The 14,716-nt window shown below is 39.3% G+C and overlaps 1 long non-coding RNA gene across 1 annotated transcript; it reads right to left on the reverse strand.

The window, feature by feature from the left end:
* Positions 1-10,553: 10,553 nt before the first annotated feature.
* On the reverse strand, positions 10,554-11,709 carry LOC130749376 (uncharacterized). Its single transcript, XR_009022910.1, has 4 exons — positions 11,587-11,709; positions 11,128-11,512; positions 10,887-11,010; positions 10,554-10,659 (listed from the first exon to the last, which is right to left on the reverse strand). It is a non-coding gene; the product is annotated as an uncharacterized LOC130749376 (long non-coding RNA).
* Between the last annotated feature and the right edge of the window lie 3,007 nt (positions 11,710-14,716).

The following is a 14,716-nucleotide window of genomic DNA, read 5'->3' on the forward strand; positions in this document are numbered from 1 at the left end:
TAAAGAGCAACCCAAGCAACGCTTTCGCATTCACCATGTTCAGTATGAACAGTGGAAAAGCTTCAGAAGTTCTGAAGGTATACAAACTCTGATGTGGACTCAGTCACTAGAAGCTCTGAAGATCCAGAAAGTCTGATGACCAAGAAACACTGAAGGCTCAGATATTCTGATGGTGTAGAAGACTCTGAAGATCCAGAAGCTGAATAGTGGAAACTCTGATGTCCAGAAGCAAGATACTCTGAAGACCACGTTCTTCCCTCTGAGTTCAGAATCAGAAGAAACAATGGTCAGAGGATCTGGGCTTTCCCTCTGACTCTGATCAACCGGCTTCACAAGTTCCAATATGAAGCATTCCCCTGATCAGAAGTCTCCTAGGTTTAAAGGTCAAGTCGTTATCCAAGTACAAAAGCAACTGTACCTTCCTGACGACCTACCTAACAGTCTCAGACACAGCAGAAGCTGGATTTTCCAGAACTGCCCTCCAACGGTAGCATTTCCCATGCAACGCTCAACCCTAATCCTTGGAGTATATAAAGAGGCTGAAGACTGAAAGAAGCGGCTAGAAGCATTTACATACGCGCAAGACAAACTTAAATTCTTCTAAGCTTTCTTTCATCTGAAATTCATTGAGTTTACTATTAGCTTTTTAGAAGCAAATCTCTTGTAAACAATTCTTTGATAAACAGTTTGTTTAGTTCCTTTAGGAGATCAAGGTTGATCGGATCCTAGAGAAGACTAAGAGAGTGAATCTTAGTGTGAGCTAAGTCAGTGTAATTGTTAGTCACTTGTAGGTTTCAAGTGCAGTTGTAACTCTTACCTGATTAGTGGATTGCCTTCATTCTAAGAAGGAAGAAATCACCTTAACGGGTGGACTGGAGTAGCTTGAGTGATTTATCAAGTGAACCAGGATAAAATCCTTGTGTGCTTTTCTATCTCTTATCTTTAGCACTTAAGTTCTTGAAAGATTTGTCAAAATCTTTAAGGTGGAAGTTTTATACTGAAAACGTTATTCAAACCCCCCCCCCCTTTCTACCGTTTTTCATACCTTCAACTTGTTCCTCAACATTAGGCATCCAGAGGGTACAACAACCATCTCAGAGCTAACACGGACACTGCTGGAGGAGGACCTGCGTCCAGAGTTGAAGAGAGACTTGAGGGAATTTCTTGCCTTCGTGGAGGAGGTGCAAGAACTCAGCCAGTTTGAACTAAAGCTGCTGGAAGAAAAAGAGATCTTGGAAAAGAAGCTCAAGACTGCAGAAGAGATTCTGGAGAGGGATGAGCTAAAAGACAGGCTCAACAACATCCAGTATGCATTTGAGCGTCTGGAGAAGGAGAGGTCAGAGCAGCGCCAGGAGTGCAGAAGAATGAGGAGGGATCCTCCATTCTAGGATTTTTAGGAAAAGGAAAAAATGTATGATGTAAAAGCGGTTATGATGAATAATAAAAAATTTGCAAACATAATGTCAGATATATATATATATATATATATGCATAGATAATCACAAACGAGCAAAGTAAAGATTAACAAGAAAGAACCAGAGGTTAACGAAATAAAACACAGGTAAAGAAAAAGAAATCAAAACGAAGAGATCCTAAAGCTAGGGTTTATCAGATCGACGCAGAAGTTCCATCATCATTTGCTTCATTTCAATCAGCAGAGACTCATGAGTGTCAAGACGTTGTTCCACAATGTCGAGTCTGGACGAGTTTGGCTGTGTAGAACTAGAAGGAACATTCTGAGCAGCGTGAGGAGCTGGAGTGGAAGCAGAAGCAGCAGGAGTAAAAACTACGGGTGCAAGTGCTTGGCATCTAAGAGCTTCAGCCTCAGCTTCAAGTCGTTCTGTCTCTAATCTGGCTTGTTCAGCTTGAGCTGCTGCTTGACGTGCAGCTTCTTCTGCTTGTTCTTTCTTTCTTTTGGCTTCTTCAATAGCTTCAAGTAGCTTATGTCTCTGTTCTTGTTCATGAAGAGCCACCCTTCTAGCAAACCTTTGCTTTGCAGCCTCGATCCTCTGACTTCCCTCTGCATTCAGTAGCTGCATCATAACGGGAACTTGAGCCACTAGCCAAGTGCTCAGATTGTTCCACTCTTCAGCCACATGTTCAGCATTCTCGCTTAGGTCAGTCTGACCTTGCACATTGCGTAGCATCAATGAGGCTTCATGATGGAAAATATTGATGCACTCAGAGAGAGATGTGGGTCGGAGGTGAGTGTAAGGAATTATAGAGAGGTTGGTTTCAGGAGAGGCTGGGTGATTGCTGCTGTGAGCTTCAGAGGCAACTTGTGGAGAGCCAATGTTAAACATTTGAGCATTTGGTTCAGAGGTTCCAAGGTGAGGTTCTAAAGTTTCAACCAGAGGATGGGGTGATCTAACTGAGGAGTGGTTAGACACAGATTGTTCTGGTTCAGGTTCTGGTTGAACAGGCTCTTGTTGGTCAGGGGCAGGGTGAGCTTGTTGAGCCAAAGGGTCTGCCTCATGTAAAGGATTGGCCAAGATAGGTTCATCTGGGTCAACTAGACGTTCAGGTCTAGGGCCAGGATATCTCCTAGGGCTTGGACAAGTGAGATAATATTCTTCTAAGGTAGACACCTTTTCTTTTCTAACTTCCATGAATTTTCGAAGGGATTCAGAGTTGTTGGAAGGAGAAGAGTCAGCAACATTTGTTGGGAAGGATACAGGTGTAAGGGCTGTGGAAGAGTCTGTATCCGTGGTTCTGGGAGCCAGACGTTCTGATGCTCTTGGGAAAGAGTGATCAGAGGTTCTGGGTCCAGGTTCTGTTTGGTTAGGCTCTGGTTTCTCAGGGATGATGGGTTCAGAAGTTAATGGGTTGTACTGGATGGTAATGGGAGAGGTTGGTTCATCTGGCCTAGAGGGTTGGTTCTGGAGCAAATTCCATAGAGGTGCTTCAGTAGGAGAAGGTTGGAAAAATGAAGACCTTGGGGAATGTGGTGGAGAGGTGGTTTGTGCAGCTGGTTGGGACTCAGGAATGGGAGTGAGTGGATTTGAAGATTGTTTGAGCATGGCTGATATGGGGAGTGCATCAAATAAATTCAAATCATCATCAGAAGCAACTGCAGACTTACTTGATTGTGCTGATGATCTTGTCACTCTGGCAGGAGTTTCAATCCTTTTGATCACTTCAGCAGCTGGTTCCACCCGAGTAGGCTTCATCACAATTCTCAGGACTCCTTTGACCTGTTGCTAGACCAACTACCATATGAGGGAACTGGGTTGCATCTGCAGTAGCTCTTCTGGTTTGACTCACCATTTTTGGAGCGGTTGAAGGTTTAGGTAGAAGATGAAGGTTGAAAGATGAAGAGAGATCGAGAGAGAAATCGAGGGTAAGCGGTTTTGAAATAGCAGAAGAGAGAGAGAGTAAAAACCGAAAGTGAAGGAGATCGTGTGTGTATAGTGGGTTTTGAAAAATAACCGTTGTTGATTCAAAAAGCAATTTAAAATCAACGGTTGAAAATTAAAGATAGATAATAACAGTAAATACACATATCACACACAGGAGAGAAGCACATCTACACGCAACATGACAGACTGTCACACGGGCACAAGGAAGTATGCATCAGAAATACTGACACACGTGTTGCTATCTCAGCTTCAGAGTCAGTACCAATGGGTACACACACTCTGATTGAGTTACCTTCTGGACTAGACATCTTCTGATCAAGAAGTATCATAGTCAGAGGTTCTGATCCATCTTCACTCTGGACAAAAGTCCATGTTCAGATTTTTCAGAATAAAATTAAATCTATCCTCTGCTAAGAGCTTTGTAAAGATATCTGCCCATTGATGGTCAGTATCAACAAACTTCAGAAGAAGTACGCCCTTCTGTACATAATCTCTAATAAAGTGATACTTTACCTCAATGTGCTTTGCCCTTGAATGCAAGATAGGATTCTTACTCAATGAGATTGCAGCAGTGTTATCACAATAGATTGGGATATTGCTCTCAAGGATCTGATAATCCTCCAGCTGATGTTTCATCCAGAGCATCTGAGTGCTGCATATTGCTGCTGAGATATATTCTGCCTCTGCAGTTGATAGTGCAATGATTGATTGCCTCTTGCTTGCCCATGAGACTAGATTGCTTCCCAGAAATTGACAATTTCCAGAAGTACTTTTTCTCTCTGTTCTATCTCCAGCATAATCAGCATCACAATAACCTGAAAGCTTATACTCTGATGTTTTCTTATACATCAAGCCAAGGTTAGTGGTGCCTTTCAGATACCTTAGGATCCTCTTAACAACAGTTAAGTGGGTTTCCCTTGGATCTGATTGGAAACGAGCACATAAATGAACACTAAATAGTATGTCTGGCCTAGATGCAGTTAAGTATAGAAGTGAACCTATCATGCCACGATAGAGCTTCTGACATACTTTACCACTTTTATCTTCTTTCTCCAGAATGCATGTAGGATGCATTGGAGTCTTGGCCACTGTAGATTCCAGCATATTGAACTTCTTCAGAAGTTCTTTAGTGTACTTGCTCTGATGGATATATGTTCCTTCTGGTGTTTGATCAACTTGTATTCCCAGAAAGTACTTTAATTCTCCCATCATACTCATCTCAAATTCAGCCTGCATCATCTCAGAAAATTCTTTTCATAGAGATTGATTAGCAGAACCAAATATAATATCATCAACATAAATTTGCACAATTAAGATATCATCTTTATAAGTCTTGCAAAAAAGAGTTGTATCTACTTTACCCCTTACAAACTCATTCTCCAGAAGGAATGAGCTGAGTCTCTCATACCATGCTCTGGGAGCTTGCTTCAGACCATAGAGTGACTTCTTCAATTTGAACACATGGTCTGGCTTCTTCTCATCTTCAAAACCTGGGGGTTGATGAACATAGACTTCCTCTGAAATATAACCATTTAGAAAGGCACTCTTCACGTCCATCTAATGTAGAACTATGTTGTGATTCACTGAGAAAGAGATCAACAGTCTGATTGCCTCCAGTCTTGCTACTGGAGCAAATGTTTCAGTGTAGTCTATTCCTTCCTGCTGGCTGTAGCCTTGAGCAACTAGCCTTGCCTTGTTTCTGACTACATCTCCTTTCTCATTCAGCTTGTTTCTGAATACCCATTTTGTTCCAATTACATGGACACTCTCAGGCTTCTTCACTAAGCTCCAAATATCGTTCTTGGAGAATTGATTCAATTCTTCTTCCATGGCCAGAATCCAGTCCTTGTCCTGAAGAGCTTCATCTATGGACTTGGGTTCAATTAAGGACACCAATCCTTTCAGACTGAGCAAGGTCTCTTCAGAGGGTCTGAAGGCTGATCTGGTTCTGACTGGTTCGTCTTTGTTGCCCAGAATCAATTCCTTAGGGTGAGCTGCAGTGATTTTGCTCTTCTTCAGAGTTTGTGAGTCAGAGGGACCAGCTTCTTCCTCTGGTTCATCTTCCTCTGGCTCAGCTTCCTCTGGAGCTTTGCCTTTGTCAGAAACATTAATGCTTAAATCTGCAAACTTCTCAACTAGCTTTGACTGGTCAGAGTCAAGCTTATCGTCAAATCTAACATAAATAGATTCTTCAATAGTCTTAGCATCAGTATTATAAAATCTAAAACCTTTAGATCTCTCAGAATAACCAAGTAATAGACATTTAGAAGATTTAGCATCAAATTTATACAATCTATCCTTAGTATTGAGAACATAACAAACACAACCAAAAGGATGAAAATAAGAAATGTTGGGTTTTATGTTCTTCCACAATTCATAGGGAGTCTTATTCAGAATTGGTCTCACAGAGATTCTGTTCTGAATGTAACATGCTGTATTTACTGCCTCTGCCCAAAAGTGCTTAGCCATGCCAGTTTCTTGGAGCATGGTTCTAGCCATCTCCTGAAGAGTTCTGTTTTTCCTCTCAACAACACCATTTTGTTGAGGAGTTCTGGGACAAGAGAAATCATGTGCAATTCCATAGGAATCAAACAGACTCTCAAACTTGTCATTCTCAAACTCTCCACCATGGTCACTTCTGACACGCATAATCCTACAAGCCTTCTCGTTTTGCACTTGGGCAATGAAGGTAGAGAACACAACATGAGACTCATCCTTGCGGGTTAGAAACTTTACCCATGTCCAGCGGCTATAGTCATCAACGATAACCATCCCATATCTCTTGCCACCTATAGACTCAGTTTTCACTGGTCCAAAAAGGTCGATATGCAGAAATTCCAACGGCCTTGAGGTTGAGACAACATTCTTTGCCTTGAAAGGGACTTTTGTGAATTTGCCTTTCTGACATGCTTCACAAAGAGCGTCTGAAGCGAACTTCAGATTGGGTAAGCCCCTGACAAGGTTTAGCTTGCTCAGCTGAGAAATCTTTCTCATACTGGCATGCCCTAACCGTCTATGCCATACCCACTGCTCTTCATTAACAGACAGAAGGCACTTCACATTCTGAGCCTCCAACTCAGATAATCTGATCTTATAAATGTTGTTCTTCCTCTTGCTGTTAAACAGAACAGAGCCATCGATTTGACTTACAGCCCGGCAGGACTTTTGATTGAATATAACATCATAACCCTTGTCAGCTAATTAACTTATAGACAATAAGTTATGTGTTAAGCCGTCTACCAATAACACATTATCAATGCATGGACTACTATCTACACAAATAGTACCAGTACCAACAATTTTACCCTTTTCATTTCCTCCAAAGCCAACTTCGCCTCCAGGCTTAAGTTTTAGCTCTTGGAACATACGCCTTTCTCCCGTCATGTGACGCGAGCATCCACTGTCCAGATACCATGATTGGTGTTTCAGTGGAGCTATCAAGGATATCTGCAACATAGATAATCTTGTCCTTAGGTACCCACTTTCTGGGTCCTTTCTTGTTAGTTACCCCAGAGGTTCTGATCACCTTGGGTGTCTCAACATGATATTTTAAAGGAATATTTGCATGATATTTAGACATAGAGAAAGATCCCTTTTTAAGAGGGTTTTTAGCAACTTTAGCAGGTAAAGGATCAGGCAATATGGTACCAGAGGGAACAAAGCATTCATACAAGGATTTAGCTTTAGACACAGAGGGCTCATTTCTAATTGGTTTAGAATAGCCAATGCCATGCATTCCATTTCTGCTTACGCCATAGATCATTGAAGCCATTAAGCTTCTATCCACGCTTTTAGCTAGGAATCTTTGAAAAGACTTTTCATACTTAGACTCATTTCTACAATCAGAGGCATCACAAGCAACAATTTCTTCTAACTTAGCAATCTGGTTCTTAAGCACAGAGTTAGAATTGATCAAAGCATGATTATCATTTTTCAAATCAGAAATAATTTTCTGATGTTCAGAAGGAGTCTTGGAAACAGCAGATAAGTCCTTTTTCAGCTTCTTATGCTTAGACAATAAGGAGTTATACTTATCCATGATATCAGACAATGCATGTTTCAGTTCAGAGGTAGAGAAAGAAGCGAATACCTCATTTTCATCGTCTGAGTTAGGATCTCCTTCTGATTCTGAGTCAGAGTCAACAGCTCCCTTTGACTCTGCTTCTTTGTCTTTGACAATAGCCATGAGTCCTTGGACTTCACCATCAAAGTCAACATCCTCTGACTCTGATTCATCAAATGTCACCATCAGACTCTTCTTTGTCTTGAAGTGCTTCTTTGGTTTCTTGTCCTTCTTCAACTTTGGACAGTCACTTTTGTAGTGCCCTGATTCTTTGCACTCAAAGCATGTGACTTCCTTAAGTGAGGACTTCTTCTGACCTGAGGATTCAGACTTTCCTTTTGCCTTTCCAGAGCCTTTGTATTTGCTCTGCCTGTGCTTCCAGATGCGATTGAGTCTCTTGGAGATCAGAGTCAGCTCATCTTCATCAGAATCTTCTGATGCTTCTTCAGATTCCTCTTCTTCAGCTTGAAGAGCTTTTGACTTCTCAGCCTTAGCCTTTTCAGATTTAGATTTCAAGGCTATGAACTTTTTCCTCAGATCTTGCATCTCTGAGCGCTTCAGCTCATGGCATTTCAAAATGCTGATGAGTTCTTCTAAACTCATATTCTCAACATCTCTCGTGAGCTCTATTGAAGTCACTAAAGGCATCCAACTTTCAGGAAGACACCTGATGACCCTTATGACATGATCTTTTGTTGTGTAGCTCTTGTTGAGAGGTCGTATGCCAGCTACAAGCAACTGAAATCTGGAGAACATTTCTTCAATGGACTCATTTGGCTCCATGATGAATGATTCATACTTTTGGATCAAAGACAATGCCTTTGATTCTTTGACTTTCTTGTTTCCTTCATGAGACATCTTCAGAGATTCGAAAATGCCTTTCGCAAACTCACGATCTGTAATCTTCTGGTACTCTTCATAGGAAATAGCACTTAGAAGAATTGCTCTTGCTTTGTGATGTTGTGAGTACAGCTTCTTTTGATCTGCAGTCATCTCTGACCTTGGGATCTTCTTGACATCTGCATCAACTGGACGCTCGTAGCCATCCACAATAATATCCCAGAGATCTGCATCGAAACCCAGAAAGAAACTTTCCAGTCTATCTTTCCAATATTCGAACCTTTGACCGTCGAACATATGAGGCTTTGCATTGTAACCATCTCTTTGAGTTTCACTGGTGGTGGCAGCCATTGTTTTTCACACCGGCCCGGATCACTGAACACTGTTAGGTGTGGTAATCAGAACTTGCGCTCTGATACCAATTGAAGGTATGAAAAAACGGTAGAAAGGGGGGGGTTTGAATAACGTTTTCAAGATAAAGCTTCCAACTTAAAGATTTTGACAAATCTTTCGAGAACTTAAGTGCTAAAGATAAGAGATAGAAAAGCACACAAGGATTTTATCCTGGTTCACTTGATAAATCACTCAAGCTACTCCAGTCCACCCGTTAAGGTGATTTCTTCCTTCTTAGAATGAAGGCAATCCACTAATCAGGTAAGAGTTACAACTGCACTTGAAACCTACAAGTGACTAACAATTACACTGACTTAGCTCACACTAAGATTCACTCTCTTAGTCTTCTCTAGGATCCGATCAACCTTGATCTCCTAAAGGAACTAAACAAACTGTTTATCAAAGAATTGTTTACAAGAGATTTGCTTCTAAAAAGCTAATAGTAAACTCAATGAATTTCAGATGAAAGAAAGCTTAGAAGAATTTGAATTTGTCTTGCGCGTATGTGAATGCTTCTAGCCGCTTCTTTCAGTCTTCAGCCTCTTTTTATATACTCCAAGGATTAGGGTTGAGCGTTGCATGGGAAATGCTACCGTTGGAGGGCAGTTCTGGAAAATCCAGCTTCTGCTGTGTCTGAGACTGTTAGGTAGGTCGTCAGGAAGGTACAATTGCTTTTGTACTTGGATAGCGACTTGACCTTTAAACCTAGGAGACTTCTGATCAGGAGAAAGCTTCATGTTGGAACTTGTGAAGCCGGTTGATCAGAGTCAGAGGGAAAGCCCAGATCCTCTGACCATTGTTTCTTCTGATTCTGAACTCAGAGGGAAGTACATGGTCTTCAGAGTATCTTGCTTCTGGACATCAGAATTTCACTAATCAGCTTCTGGATCTTCAGAGTCTTCTACACCATCAGAATATCTGAGCCTTCAGTGTTTCTTGGTTATCAGACTTTCTGGATCTTCAGAACTTCTAGTGACTGAGTCCACATCAGAGTTTGTATAACTTCAGAACTTCTGAAGCTTTTCCACTGTTCATACTGAACATGGTGAATGCGAAAGCGTTGCTTGGGTCGCTCTTTATACACAGTGCTTCTGATTTGTGTGAGATTGAGTTGAGGTCAGAGCCTGTAAATAGCACACTCAGAAAAACACGTTAGAGTACCACAATTGTTCATATCAAAAGGTTAACTTGTAATCATCAAAACATAGAGTTGTACTACTAGATCAAAACTTGATCTTACACATCCCACTATGGAAAATACTCTCTCCATTCCCAGGCTTACACCAACTGCTGGAACTTGCTTTGAATCAAACATCCCTATCAAGTTATCATATCGGCTACCACTGGCAATTGAACCAACCTGTGTTAAAACTATCCATCCCTAGATGTAAGCATAAACTTTCATTAAACATTATATAAACAAAACAGACCACAATATATGCACAAATCAGAAAGCCTAGACAGAGTAAGCAAACTGCCATGAATGGATGATTAACATTATAACATATAAAACAAATGATAGCACAATCTTTAAAAAAATTACAACTTGCATGTTACCTTTCAAATTATAGCAACGACCAATGAAAAGAAATGGCTCAAATTTCCCTCCAACCTACTGCTTCATGTTGGCTACAATTCAGCCAAAATCAGAGAACCTGTTAATGAAAATATGTTTGATAGTGTAAGGAAAAGTTTGCATTACATTTTGAAGCTAACTGCAAAAGGCTATTGTTTTCTTGACTAATAGTATATTTGAGTAGAAGCAAAGAAAGCACACTGGGGCAAGGATAAAGTATCCTTAACAGGAGGGAAAAATCATAATAAAGAAAAGGGAGTAACAATAAATAAATACATGGAAAAAAACATGGAGTTAAGATTGAGACCTTACCCAGGGGATAATCATGGAAAGATTTAAGATTCTGGAGCACCATATCCATAAGCCAAATGGAATTTGAAAAGGCAGTGTGAGGAGGCTCCAACCAATGAAATAATCAAATGAAGTTCCTGAAAACATGAAATCTGAGTCATTTTGAAGAGATTTTGAAACCAAGGATGAGAATGGTGATAATGAGGATCCACTTTCTATGTCTAAAAGTTATATCCTGAATTTTATAGTTAGTACACTCAGGTCTTGATAAATCAAAGCAAACATCAAAGATGCAGGTCATCTCATTATTTTTACCAATCCTGAGTGATGAAAGTAGAACAAATTTGAACTTCACCTTGATTACCTGTTATAATTGTTTCTGGGGATTTCAGCTTCACTGTTTCTCCATCTTTCTCAATCTCCCATCCTCCGCTCCACCTGCCATGGAAGCCCCATCTGCATCAATCTCTGGCACGTACATCATCAATCTAGTTAAATTTAAATTTTCAATATGCTTGTTCAACACTTCAACCAATAGAAAGGAAAACGAAATATAATCAATACATAAGACAAAATATATGCTAAAATATGGTTAAAATCCATACCCAAAAACTAACGAAAATGAGAAGCCTTGGGGCCTAAAACAAACGAAAATTGGGATCAGGAGGAAGAACATAATCCCAGGAGAACGATCAAAGAGTTGCAGAGTTGAAGATTTTGTGCGGCCAAACCCTAGAGGAAGAGAAAGTTGCACTGCAATTGCAGAGGAGAGAAGCGACAACTGATAGCAATTGAAAAAGGCCAGTGTCCATTAAAGCAGAATAAACCGATGGAAGATGAGAGATTGCAGAGGACTTGAGAAGAATGAACGAAAAAGCAGATTAGTGACCACCGAATTGAGAAATAATATGAGAAACAATGAACAAAAGGCATGGCTCTACCACTGCTCCCTCCCTGTTTTCACCAAAAACCAACACATAAATACGATACCTGGCGAAGAGGAGCATCCAAATGAGGAATACTATGAAAAGTAATGAACAAAAGGCTTTGTAGAGAGAGATTACCGGTAAAGAGGAGGCAGAGGATCGGAGGCGATCAGCAGGTCGCAGAGGAGGAATGAAAACGGGCGAGGCGATTAAAAGAGGAGGCAGAGATTACTGTGAAAACGGGCGACGCGAGAAGGTGGAAAAACGGAAACTGAAGGAAAACGAAAACGTCAACGAAATACTGAAATAATGAAGGAGATCAAGTTCAATAACTTATTGTGAATCAACGGCTGAGATTGAATCCATGTGAAATAAAATGCATTTTTTACCAAAATATCCATGGTCAAGCTTCATTGTCTTTAAAATTATTTGTTGATTGACAGATTTACCCCAAAGGCTGCTAAAACTCTTCCTTTATAGAGTTTATAGATTCGAAAATTGAAACACAAATAGATAAAATTGTTCATTTTTTTATAAGCCAAAATTAATATATTGAAAAGAAGTACAAGGGGTACTTCAACCCAATATAAGTAGATAAAATTATTCATAATTAAGTTATGAAAAAAAATTCCTATGAATTAAAATCACTTGTCCAATATATACTGCAACATGGACAACTGTTGGTTCCCTCTTATCAATTCCAAACCAAATGTCGTTGCCCTCCTTGAGTTTGCATTGTTAGCATACATAAAGTACATGTATTGTGATATCATGTGTGAATAAGTCGTATATTAAAAGATAGAGACAATTTGAATAGTTTATAAGTGAAAGACTCGTACACTCAATACCTTAAAGTTTTGGATGAAAGATGTCGTTCCATTAGAATTCTACGAAAAGGAAAATTATTACCACACGTGCGTTTTTTTGGTAGTGATCAAGTCCACATATGACATTTAGGGAATGCTAATATACATAAATGTTTCTGTCCCCGAATGATATATAGCTCAAGTGGTAAGAGCTAGGGACATAAGGGTTGAGTGGGATGAAGGGTGAAGTGTCCCGGGTTCGAACCCGAATGAGGGATTAATTTACTAACATTTCTAACAACTAACATTTGCCTATAAAAAAATACATAAATGTTCCTAAATCTCATAAAATACATTTTAGATATATTAATTACTAACGATGGCTGCAAAAGGAGATTAATGTGTTTTGTTGTCAAAACATTTTGTGTCGAACGTTGACTAGTCAAGTACATTACTAAAAAAAATTGAATAATTTTTTTGGCATAATAGCACTTTTGGTCCTCTAATTTTGCCATATGTGTAAATGGGCTCTCTAAACTTTGTAAATAGCATATTGTCGCCCCGAAGTTACCTCCTTCAACACTTTTAGTCCTTCCTCACTTTTCCATCACAAAATTAACGTTTCCTGAATTTTTCAGAAAAATTCATTCACTTCTTCATCTTCTTTATGCATCCTTCCATCATCTCCATCATATTCTTCATCTTCTTAAAAAAAAATCCAGAATATCAAAGTTCTTCAAACCCAAAAAATCAAACCTAAAAATATTATGTGTTTTACATTAAACCTTAAAATCAAACTTTACTGACTCCACATCCCATAATTAACACCTTAATCTCGATCATCTCATCTTCGTCTTCTTCTTTTTCTTGTCTTCTACCACTCAACATCAAAAGTTCCAATATTGGATTCATTTCTTCAACCAAATTAGAAAACAAAACCTAGCAATAAAACTCAACCTAGAAAATAGCTTAATTCCTCACACAAACCCATCGAGCTTCTCTCCATCACCCTCCTTTCTCTCAACGTCCCTGTGTCGTGCCCTAACCACCACCGCCAAATCTAGCCTTTCTCCTCGTTTGCCACCTCCTCCTTTCCTCATCTCATTCGAAACCCCTTCTTTCCAACCTTGGACAAGACACGTTCTCAATTTTAAGGATTGAAGTGGAAGATTGTTGATTAGGGTTTGGAGATGTCGAAGCAGTATTGGAGCGCTCTCGTCGTAAATTAATGGAGCGACACATCTCGATTGTTGCTCTGGCGAGGTGACATACAAGACATGAGGTTCTGATGGCGAGGCAGAGATCATAGCGGTTGCAGGTTTTGCATTGAGGTTGGGTTATGTCTCAACAAGGGTTGTGGTAATGCGAGTCGGGTTCGAATATGGGTTATGGATATTCGTGGATTCAGGTAAGGCCTTAAAATATAGGTTATGGACATTTTTTGTTCATAATATTATTATTTGTGGTGCTTGGGCAAAAACCCTAAGTTGAGAAATTGAGGTGACATGACAGTCGTAAGATCTAGTTGTGGTCGAAGGCGGGATGTTAAGGGGAGGGAGGGTGGTGGAGGATGGGAAGGGTGGTAGAAGTGAAGATCATGAGTGAGATTTGGAGTTGTGCAAGATGTTTGGTCTTATCCAACACTTAGGGACCCTGTTTGCACATATAGCAAAAATGGGGGCAAAAAATATTATTAAGTCTTTTTTTTTAAAAAACCAAATTGGTATTCGCTTTAGTGACTAATTCCCTCATTGCGAAGGTTTACACAAAATGATAAACTATTGGTCATAAAATATGTTCTTTCTATGAGTGAGAATTAAAACATCAACCTGAGGAGGTGTGATGAACTACCACCCACATGGTTCCAAAAATAAATATATGATAATATGTCTACATCATTTTTGGTTCAAACCACGAATGAGGGCAATTATTTGAAGTAGCTTCTAAAAGAGAAAAGTATTTGAACGGGATGGTTCTAATCTAATAGTACTACCTTTCTATTGCATTAATTAATTGCAAGCGTTTACCAAAGTCTTAAATTATGTTAAATAAATGGATTTTACTTAATTCAATTCACTTTTTTCCATTATTTAATTTTTTTTTAATCTTTCTATTTTTTCTATGACAACACTGATCATATTATTTAGAGTAAACTACATTTCACTATCTTGATGTTTCTCTAGCTATATTACACTAAACTCCAAACTTACTTAAATATTACACTCCACCTCATTTTTTATAAGGGAATCTTGTTAAAAAACTTGCTATTTTCTTGAGAAAAATTGGATGGAGTGTAATATTTGAGTAAGTTTGGAGTTTAGTGTCATATCAGAAAACCTCAATATAGTTGAGTGTAAGTTACTCTATTATTTACTTTCAAAAAAAAATTTACTCTATTATTTATTTCTCTTTCTTTTTTGATCCGTGAAAATGTAATTGAAGTGTTAATTAAATATGTGGAG

This window comes from Lotus japonicus, chromosome 3 (genome assembly GCF_012489685.1).
Source record: "Lotus japonicus ecotype B-129 chromosome 3, LjGifu_v1.2".
Taxonomy (NCBI): domain Eukaryota; kingdom Viridiplantae; phylum Streptophyta; class Magnoliopsida; order Fabales; family Fabaceae; genus Lotus; species Lotus japonicus.